Here is an 11,909-nt window from a genome sequence, read left to right on the forward strand (position 1 = left end):
GGTAGAAACATCTGCCAATGGGGCCTATATCAGGACACAGAGTGTGAAGCGATCACATTGAAGTGACATTTGCAAATCGACCTTTCGATCGCTGTTTCGCGGTCTGATTCCAGGACATCATTGGACGAGTCTCTCGACCATCGAACAAGCTCATTCGATTCACTAACGTCTGGGACATATCGACATGCACCTTGTCATGTCTTTGATCTTGTACTACTTGTTACTCTCTTTTCAGATTGAATGTTCCCAGTTTTTGATTCTGTCTTCTGTATCCATCACCTTCCCAGCCGAATACATTCTGTTTGATCTCTTTCCTAAATTTTGATCAACTAAACAAATAACACAGTTTTGTACAGACAGGTATGTTGGTGTGTCAGATTATCAGAATCAATATATGGAGAGATCACCTTGGCTGTATCTAACTCTGACCGACATTGAATTCAAATAATGCACAGCAGTGTATGGTTTCAAACTTTGCAAATCCTCTCTCTTTGAAAGAGCTTGTTCTAACGGTTACTTATTTTCTTGATTATTTCAGAAACTATGACTAAAAATCCCTATTTCTAACAAAGTTTCAAATATTATTAAAAGTCGCAGCCCTGGCATTTCCTACAGTGAGCTTTGTGGTGTTGAAATGTTCTGGTCAAAATTTGCTTCAAGCAGAAGACGTACCATTGGTTTCTCCGAGTTCCCAGCCATTGCCCTTGCAGTTCCATAATAACTGCAAGCTATTGATAAGCCCCAGAGAGAACAGAATGTCCAGGCCCTGTACACATCCAAACGCCATGATGTCGGCCTCGAAGTCCTCCGTTTCTTCCTGTCAAGCCAACTCAAGCAGTACATGCTCAACCTCAACTACATTTCCTTTCAATCCCCCCCTTCCTCCAAACCAAAGGGGTAGCCATGGACACCTGTATGGACCCCAGCTATGCCTGCCTCTTCGTCAGATATGTGGAACAGTAAATCTTCCACAGCTAGGAGAAAGTGAGGTCTGCAGATGCTGGAGATCAAAGTTGAAACTTTATTGCTGGAACAGCACAGCAGGTCAGGCAGCATCCAGGGAACAGGAGATTCGACGTTTCGGGCACAGGCCCTTCTTCAGGAATGAGCAGAGAGTGTTCAGCAGGAGAAGATAAAAGGTAGGGAGGAGGGACTTGGAGGAGGGGAGTTGGAAATGTGATAGGTGGAAAGAGGTCAAGGTGAGGGTGATAGGTCGGAGTAGGATGGAGGCGGAGAGGTCAAGAAGAAGACTGCAGGTCAGGAAGGCGGTGACGAGCTGGAGGGATCCGGCTGAGACAAGGTGGGGGGAGGGGGGATGAAGAAACTGGTGAAGTCCAAGTTCATCCCCTGCGGTTGGAGGGTTCCCAGTCGGAAGATAAGACGCTCCTCCTCCGACCGTCGGGTTGTTGTGGTTTGGCGGTGGATGAGTCCAATGACCTGCATATCCTCGGTGGAGTGGGAGGGGGAGTTGAAATGCTGTGCCACAGGTTGGTTGGGTTGGTTCGTCCGGGTGGCCCAGAGGTGCTCTCTGAATCGCTCCGCAAGTAGGCGGCCTGTCTCCCCAATATAGAGGAGGCCACACCGGCTGCAGCGGATGCAGTAGATGATGTGGGTGGAGGTGCAGGTGAATCTGTGGCGGATATGGAAGTTTCCCTTGGGGCCTTGGAGAGAAGTGAGGGGGGAGGTGTGGGCGCAAGTGTTGCACCTCCTGCGGTTGCAAGGGAAGGTGCCGGGAGTGGAGGTTGGATCGGTGGGGGGTGTGGATCTGACAAGGGAGTCGCGGAGGGAGTGGTCTCTACGGAAAGCTGATAGGGGAGGGGAGGGAAATATATCCTTGGTGCTGGGGTCTGTTTGGAGGTGGCGGAAGTGACGGCGGATGATGCGCTGTACATGGAGATTGGTGGAGTGGTAGGTGAGGACCAGTGGGGTTCTGTCCTGGTGGCGGTTGGAGGGGCGGGGCTCAAGGGCGGAGGAGCGGGAAGTGGAGGAGATGCGGTGGAGGGCACCGTCGACCACGTCGGGGGGGAAATTGCGGCTCCCACAGCTACCTGGACTACACCTCCTCCCATCCTGCCCCCTGTAAAAACGCCATCCCATTCTCCCAATTCCTTCGTCTCCGCCGCATCTGCTCCCAGGAGGACCATTTCAAAATACGTACAACACAGATGGCCTCCTTCTTCAAGGACCGCAATTTCCCCCCCGACGTGGTCGACGGTGCCCTCCACCGCATCTCCTCCACTTCCCGCTCCTCCGCCCTTGAGCCCCGCCCCTCCAACCGCCACCAGGACAGAACCCCACTGGTCCTCACCTACCACTCCACCAATCTCCATGTACAGCGCATCATCCGCCGTCACTTCCGCCACCTCCAAACAGACCCCAGCACCAAGGATATATTTCCCTCCCCTCCCCTATCAGCTTTCCGTAGAGACCACTCCCTCCGCGACTCCCTTGTCAGATCCACACCCCCCACCGATCCAACCTCCACTCCCGGCACCTTCCCTTGCAACCGCAGGAGGTGCAACACTTGCGCCCACACCTCCCCCCTCACTTCTCTCCAAGGCCCCAAGGGAAACTTCCATATCCGCCACAGATTCACCTGCACCTCCACCCACATCATCTACTGCATCCGCTGCAGCCGGTGTGGCCTCCTCTATATTGGGGAGACAGGCCGCCTACTTGCGGAGCGATTCAGAGAGCACCTCTGGGCCACCCGGACGAACCAACCCAACCAACCTGTGGCACAGCATTTCAACTCCCCCTCCCACTCCACCGAGGATATGCAGGTCATTGGACTCATCCACCGCCAAACCACAACAACCCGACGGTCGGAGGAGGAGCGTCTTATCTTCCGACTGGGAACCCTCCAACCGCAGGGGATGAACTTGGACTTCACCAGTTTCTTCATCCCCCCTCCCCCCACCTTGTCTCAGCCGGATCCCTCCAGCTCGTCACCGCCTTCCTGACCTGCAGTCTTCTTCTTGACCTCTCCGCCTCCATCCTACTCCGACCTATCACCCTCACCTTGACCTCTTTCCACCTATCACATTTCCAACTCCCCTCCTCCAAGTCCCTCCTCCCTACCTTTTATCTTCTCCTGCTGAACACTCTCTGCTCATTCCTGAAGAAGGGCCTGTGCCCGAAACGTCGAATCTCCTGTTCCCTGGATGCTGCCTGACCTGCTGTGCTATTCCAGCAATAAAGTTTCAACTTTGATCTTCCACAGCTACACCGGTATCATTGCCCACCTTTACCACCGCTACATTGATGACTGTATCAACGCCACCTCACGCTACCAGTAGGAGATTGAACAGTTCATCAACTTTACTAAAGCCTTCCACCCTGACCTAAACTTCACAGGCACCATCGAGGACACCTCCCTCCCTTTCCTAGACATCTCCACCTCTATCTCCAGTGAACGACTAAACATTTACTACAAGCCCACTGACTCCTACAGCTATCTGGGCTATACTCCTCCCACCCGAGCTCCTGTAAAAATGCCATCCCCTATTGTTACTTCCTCTGCCTCCACCGCATCTGCTCCCAGGAGGACCAGTTCCACCATAAAACTTCCCAAATAACCTCCTTTCTCAAAGACTGCAATTTCCCCTCCAATGTGGTCGACAATGCCCTTGAACCCCATCCCTCAAATCGCAACAGGGAGCCCTCCTGTTCCTCAACTTCCAACCTTGCATACATCATATCATCCTCCGCTGCTTCCACCACCTCTAAACAGACCCCATCACTCGGGGTATATTTCCCTTCCTACCCCTATCTGCATTCCGGAGACACCATTCCCTCTGCGACTCCCTCGTCAGGTCCATGCCCCTCCACAAGCCCACTCTCCACCCCTGTCACCTTCCCTTGCCACCACAGGGAGTGCAAAACCTGCGCCAACACCTCCCCCCTCACCTCTGACAAGGCCCAAAATGATCCAACCACATCTCAGAGAAATTTATCTATACTTCCACAAGTATCATCCACTGTGTCTGTTCCACCTGATGTGGTCTCCTCTACATCAGGGAGACAGGACACTAACTTGCGGATCATTTCAGAGAACATCTAGAACATAGAACATAGATAGAACATAGAACATAGAACAATACAGCACAGAACAGGCCCTTCGGCCCACGATGTTGTGCCGAACTTCTCACCTAGATTAAGTACCCATCCATGTACCTATCCAAATGCCGCTTAAAGGTCGCCAATGATTCCGACTCTACCACTCCCACGGGCAGGGCATTCCATGCCCCCACCACTCTCTGGGTAAAGAACCCACCCCTGACATCTCCCCTATACCTTCCACCCTTCACCTTAAATTTATGTCCCCTTGTAACACTCTGTTGTACCCGGGGAAAAAGTTTCTGACTGTCTACTCTATCTATTCCTCTGATCATCTTATAAACCTTTATCAAGTCACCCCTCATCCTTCGCTGTTCCAACGAGAAAAGGCCGAGAACTCTCAACCTATCCTCGTACGACTTCCTCTCCATTCCAGGCAACATCCTGGTAAATCTTCTCTGCACCCTCTCCAAAGCTTCCACATCTTTCCTAAAGTGAGGCGACCAGAACTGCACACAGTACTCCAACTGTGGCCTAACCAAAGTCCTGTACAGCTGCAACATCACTTCACGACTCTTGAATTCAATCCCTCTGCTAATGAACGATAATACTCCATAGGCCTTCTTACAAACTCTATCCACCTGAGTGGCAACCTTCAAAGATCTATGTACATAGACCGCAAGATCCCTCTGTTCCTCCACCTGACTAAGAACCCTACCATTAACCCTGTATTCCGCATTCCTATTTGTTCTTCCAAAATGGACAACCTCACACTTGGCAGGGTTGAACTCCATCTGCCACTCCTCAGCCCAGCTCTGCATCATATCTAAGTCCCTCTGCAGCCGACAACAGCCCTCCTCACTGTCCACAACTCCACCTATCTTCGTATCATCTGCAAATTTACTGACCCACCCTTCGACTCCCTCATCTAAGTCATTAATAAAAATTACAAACAGCAGAGGACCCAGAACTGATCCCTGCGGAACTCCAGTTGTAACTGGGCTCCAGGCTGAATATTTACCATCTACCACCACTCTCTGCCTTCGACCGGTTAGCCAGTTTTCTATCCAATTGGCCAAATTTCCCTCTATCCCATGCCTCCTGACTTTCCGCAAAAGCCTACCATGGGGAACCTTATCAAATGCCTTACTAAAATCCATGTACACTACATCCACTGCTCTTCCCTCATCCACATGCTTGGTTACCTCCTCGAAGAATTCAATAAGACTTGTAAGGCAAGACCTACCCTTCACAAATCCGTGCTGGCTGTTCCTAATCAAGCAGTGTATTTCCAGATACTCATAAATCCTATCCCTCAGTACCCTTTCCATTACTTTGCCTACCACAGAAGTAAGACTAACAGGCCTGTAATTCCCGGGGTTATCCCTATTCCCTTTTTTGAACAGGGGCACAACATTCGCTACTCTCCAGTCCCCTGGTACCACCCCCGTTGCCAGTGAAGACGAGAAGATCATTGCCAACGGTACTGCAATTTCCTCTCTTGCTTCCCACATAATCCTAGGATATATCCCGTCAGGCCCGGCGGACTTGTCTATCCTCAAGTTGTTCAAAATGTCCAACACATCTTCCTTCCTAACAGGTATCTCTTCTAGCTTACCAGTCCATTTCACACTCTCCTCTTCTACAATACGGTCCCTCTCGTTCGTAAATACTGAAGAGAAGTACTTGTTCAAGACCTCTCCTATCTCTTCCGACTCAATACACAGTCTCCCACTACTGTCCTTGATCGGACCTACCCTCGTTCTCGTCATTCTCAGGTTTCTCACATACGCATAAAATGCCTTGGGGTTATCCTTGATCCTATCCGCCAACGATTTTTCATGCCCTCTCTTAGCTCTCCTAATCCCTTTCTTCAGGTCCCTTCTGGCTATCCTGTATCCCTCCACTGCTCTGTCTGAATCCTGTTTCCTCAACCTTATGTAAGCCTCCTTCTTCCTCTTTACCAGACATTCAACCTCTCTCGTCAACCAAGGCTCCCTCACACGACCATTTCTTTCCTGCCTGATAGGTACATACATATCATGGACACGTCGTATCTGCTCTTTGAAAAAGTTCCACATTTCCACCACATCCTTCCCTGACAGCCTATGCTCCCAACGTATGCTCCTCAAATCCTGCCTTACAGCATCGTAATTTCCCTTCCCCCAATTATAAAATCTACCTTGTTGTGCGCACCTATCTCTCTCCATAACCAAGGTGAAAGTCACAGAATTGTGGTCACCATCACCAAAATGTTCACCCACTAACAAGCCCACCACTTGTCCCGGTTCATTACCGAGTACCAAATCCAATATGGCCTCCCCTCTGGTTGGACAATCTACATACTGCGTTAGAAAAGCTTCCTGGACACACTGCACAAACACCGCCCCATCCAATCTACTTGATCTAAAGAGCTTCCAATCAATATTTGGGAAGTTGAAGTCGCCCATGACTACGACCCTGTGGCTTCTGCACCTTTCCAAAATCTGTTTCCCAATCTGTTTCTCCACATCTCTGCTGCTATTGGGGGGCCTATAGTAAACACCCAACAAGGTGACTGCACCTTTCCTATTTCTGACTTCAGCCCATACTACCTCCAGAGGCAGATCCCCCTCAAACTTCCTTTCTGCAGCCGTTATACCATTTCTAATTAGCAATGCCACCCCCCCTCCTTTTTTCCCACCCTCCCTAATCTTACTGAAACACCTGTAACCAGGAACCTCCAACAGCCATTCCTGCCCCACATCTATCCACGTTTCCGTGATGGCCACAACATCGTAGTCCCAGGTACCGATCCACGCCTTAAGTTCACCCACCAAATTTCTGATACTCCTTGCGTTGAAGTATACGCACTTGAGCCCATCTCTGTGCACGCAAGTAGTCCCTGTCAGTGCTACCTTCTCCACAGCCTCCCTACAGTCTTGGGCATCTCTGGGACACCCGTGTCAACCAACCCCACGGCCCCGTGGCTAACCACTTTAAATCCCTCTCCCACTCCACCAAGAACAGGCCGGTCATATTCTGTTCATTTCCAATGAATAAATACAAAATAACCGAGCCTGAATTTGGGATGATATTAACAGGATTTATTTTGATCGAAGTATGAACAGATTATTTTGACATAACAGATGGAGAGATTCACTTGCTGAAAAAGCAGCTCAAGTGATATAAGCTGGCAGCAAACCGAGTTTGGTCAATACTGAGGCAAAAATACAGCATACAGTCTTGAGTGAAATAAATAAAGAAACTATCTTAACCCCGGAACAAGATGGAATGTATTAAATATAAACAAAGACACAAGTATTTTCGGATATAATAGAAAAGTAATTTATAGTATATTGAAATGCAAACAGAGATGTGAATTTGTGTCTCGACATTCTTCCTAGCTAAATTAGTCATTTCAGAAATGCCTTTGTTAAATTTCATGAATCATTCGTTGGCCCATTCCACGAACTTGCGAGGTCCTTGTTAAATTCTGAACCATAGCCTTCCAGGTTCACAGTGGTTGCGAGTTTCATGTTACAGCAAATTGTGAAGTTGTGCACTGTATGCCAACGTCTTAGTTAAAAATGTAAAGCAATCACAGCTCCAAACATTTACAAAATATCACAATGGATCTTCCTTGAATCCAAAAAAAAAATTGTCCCTTTGATCAATGATTTCTAAAATTTACTAACATATCTGCCGTGCGGGCGGCACGGTGGCCCAATGGTTAGCACTGCTTCCTCACAGCGCCAGAGACCCGGGTTCAATTCCCGCCTCAGGCGACTGACTGTGTGGAGTTTGCACGTTCTCCCCGTGTCTGCGTGGGTTTCCTCCGGGTGCTCCGGTTTCCTCCCACAGTCCAAAGATGTGCAGGTCAGGTGAATTGGCCATGCTAAATTGCCTGTAGTGTTAGGTAAGGGGTAAATGTAGGAGTATGGGTGGGTTGCGCTTCGGCGGGTAGGTGTGGACTTGTTGGGCCGAAGGGCCTGTTTCCACACTGTAATGTAATCTAAAATCTAATCTGTTGTGAAGGACGTTTTCAAATAACTTGAAGTGCAAATGGTTCACATCAGTAGGAATACAGTAACATTTCATGTGTTACCCCACACAAAAAGAAATCAAGCAGTATTCACGAGTTGCTTGTGAATAAGCAAGTCTACGATGGACTGTTTTATCAAACAAAATCATTTCCAATGTTGTGAGCGCTCGTCTATCTTCAGTGCTATGGTCTGAATTTTGTGTCTGACTGCAGATGAAACTGGCTGATCTTGGTGAAAGTACAGTTTGTGCCTTTCACATTGTTAATGTATATTGCTGACTTTAGTTGAATAAAGTGATGTTGTCCCAGGCATCGTCTGGCACCATTAATTAGACCATTAATTTCCACATAACAAGCCAGACTATCAGGTGGGGTGTATTGATCTCATTGAAACGAATGCTTGGAATATTTCCGGTATGAATCATGTGAATTAGAGCCTTTGAACGAGACATAGAACATAGAACAATACAGCACAGAACAGGCCTTTCGGCCCACGATGTTGTGCCGAACATTTGTCCTAGCTTAAGCACCTATCCATGTACCTATCCAATTGCCGCTTAAAGGTCACCAATGATTCTGACTCTGTCACTCCCACAGGCAGCGCATTCCATGCCCACACCACTCTCTGGGTAAAGAACATACCCCTGACATTCCCCCCTATATCTTCCACCCTTCACCTTAAATTTATGTCCCCTTGTAACACTCTGTTGTACCCGGGGAAAAAGTCTCTGACTGTCTCGTCTATCTATTCCCCTGATCATCTTCTAAACCTCCAACAAGCCACCCCTCTTCCTTCGCCTTTCCAATGAGAAAAGGCCTAGCACTCTCAACCTATCCTCAGACGACCTATTCTCCATTCCAGGCAACATCTGGATACAAAGTCGGAAAGATGAATTTCGAGTAGTAGAAAGTTTTCACGACAGAGAGAGATCACTTCGCCCATCGCACCTGTATCACGTGAAAACAGAGCCTTCCAGCCAACACCCAATTTATAGCATGTTGTCCATAACCCTGCAGGTGATAGCACTGTAAACATTCGGGAACATTGTTTAGGGTCTAATCCATTATCAACATAGATATGATCTCCAATGCTGTACATCTTGACTTATGCGGAAAAAGTAGGGGCAGAAATGTATCAATATTCAAACAGTTGGTACAGTACTGAGGAGCTAATAGGCCCATTTCTAAACGTTGTTTCTCAGGACATTTTGATTATTCTTGACGTAATATCATTGTAAACTGACATGAAAAAAATGCAGACATGTTCCCCAGAAATGCTGACAGCAACATACCTTTATTCAGCCAAGATCAGCAACATGAATTAAGAAAGTTTTAAAAAACTTTCTTTTAAGTAATTATTGACAACACGGATTTCACAAAGTGCAAAGTACAGAAGGGAAGGGTGGAGGGGTGGAGGTGGGCGATGTTCACTGTTCCCTGATGTCTGGTTGTGTTTGTGAGCAACAGATGAACCTGCGAACCAGATTCAGGATGGTACTGCAGGTATTTCAGCAGATACTGTGGACATGGCATTCTCCCATAAATCAGCAATGACATGAACATTTATTTTTTATGGTGTTTGAAGCCAACTAAAATTGAACAATATGGTGGGAGAAGTTCCTTTCATTTCTTTGAACTAGTAACAAGGGGCGTTCTCTGTGGACCTGGGGTGGCAGGAGGATCTTTCACAGCAGAATGTGAGGGAACAGAACCACCGTTGGGAATTCAGATAGACTGGAACTTTTTTCACTGGAGGGTGAGAGTTCGGGGGTGGGGGTGGGGGGCCTCATATAAGTTTATAAAGCCATGAGTGGAAAAGTGAATGGCTCTAATTGACATGATTCATACTGGGAATGTACGAAGCTTTCGTTTCAAAAATAACACATATCAATAAACTCCACCTGACCCTCTGGCTAGTGATGTGGAAATTAATGGTCTAATTATTGGTGCCAGACTATGCCTGGGACAACATCTCTTTATTCAACTAAAGTCAGCAATATACATTCACCATGTGAAAGGCACAAACTGTACTTTTACCCAGATCAGCCAATTTTATCTGCAGTCAGACACAACTTAAAATTCAAACCATTGCACAGAAGATAGACGACCGCTCACAACATTGGAAATGATTTTGTTTGATAAAATAATCCATCGTAGACTTCCTCAGAGCAATTCGTGTCAATAAACTTGTCTTTTTTGTGTGTGGAGTAGCGCACGAAACGTTACTTTAATCCGATTGATGTGAACCATTTGCACTTAAGAAGTTGTTTGAAAACATCTATCACAGTAGATACGCGAGTAAATTTTACAAATCATTGATCAAAGGGGACAATCTTTTTTGGACTCGAGGAAGATCCACAGTGATATTTTGTAAATAGTTGGAGCTGGGATTGTTTTCAACTTTTGACCCAGACATTGGTGTATTTTCCCTATGGTGGAGGATTTCAACAATAGGGAACATGTTTTTACAATGAGAGGAGAAAAATTTTAAAAAAGATATCAGAGACAACCTTTTACACAGGGAATGGTTTGTGTGTGGGATGATTGAGTGGTGGATACTTACAACATTTAGAAGACATTTGGATAAGTAAATGAATATCAAATGTTTGGAAGGATATGGGCCAGGTATACACTGGTGGGATTAGTTTAGTTTGGGATTAGGACTGGCATGGACTGGTTGGACCGAAGGGTCTGTTTCCATGCTGTATCACTACATGACTCTATGACTATTTATCAATTTTTCTCAATACTAAACAGTGCTGTAGTGATCCTAGAATGATGTTAAGGCTGTGTCTGAGACTCTGCGAATATTTCCTTCAGTGAGAGGAGTGACTAGTTCTCCAAGTTACACAACTGAAAATAAACTTTTCTCCAGCATTGTTGCTGAGTCGATTTGTTTCTGCGGAGGCGGTGGTTATAGTTTGCAGTTGACTTTTCACCAACTGGTCAACAGTGAGACAAAATATCTTTGATCCATGCAGAAACTCCACCTGCTTCCAGTAAATGAAACTTGGAACTCAATGACCTTTTCTGCAGTCAGCTTAATTGCTGCCAACTATTGTATCCGGCCGATTAAAGGGAAACTGAATCAACCAAAGTAAAATCCTATCAACCAAACTATATTTTCCCATTTACTCACAATGGACACATGTCACTTGGCATTTCTTCTTTAAAAAGGAAGGACACTGAATACAGCATTCACTCTATGACTATCAGAAAACAGAACATTGAATGCAGTGACGTTCTGGTTAGTTCAGCCTGTTTACTGAGTATCTTTAAACCTCCTTAATATGAAGGTAATGGATCCAAAATCCCACATTACAGTAACATTTGTTATCATCTCAAAGTAAATTAATAAACTTGAATTGATTCAAACTCACACCATTTGTTGCACCATTCCCTGATTCATGCATCTCATTATAACTGAGTGGGCCCTTTATACATGGTTAATACTGGTGTAGTGTAACAGCGAATTTTTGCTGATTTTTATGAATTAACTGTCCTGTCAGAGCGATCAGTGAGCAGAGAAATGTACTTTTTATAACCTACATTCGTGGAAATTATCACTGTAATACACTCTAATTTGACCAAACATTCCTGATGTACCCAGACGGTTTAGATGTTGAGGATTTCAAAAAAAACTTATTGACTGTCTTTTTCTAGTTCATTAGATGCTCTTTCAAAAGTTTACCTAGGTGTTATGTATCACTGCGGACTCACATTTTGTTTCTCAGGCACACAGCTTTCCTTTACTGTGCATTTTAGTGTCGGAGCAATTTGAAAAAAAAAAGATGCAAGGAGAGACATTCTGCAATGTGAGGAGGTG

Source organism: Chiloscyllium plagiosum, unplaced genomic scaffold, assembly GCF_037043375.1.
Source record: "Chiloscyllium plagiosum isolate Xiang-an unplaced genomic scaffold, Cpla_swu_hap1 HiC_scaffold_50, whole genome shotgun sequence".
Classification (NCBI taxonomy): domain Eukaryota; kingdom Metazoa; phylum Chordata; class Chondrichthyes; order Orectolobiformes; family Hemiscylliidae; genus Chiloscyllium; species Chiloscyllium plagiosum.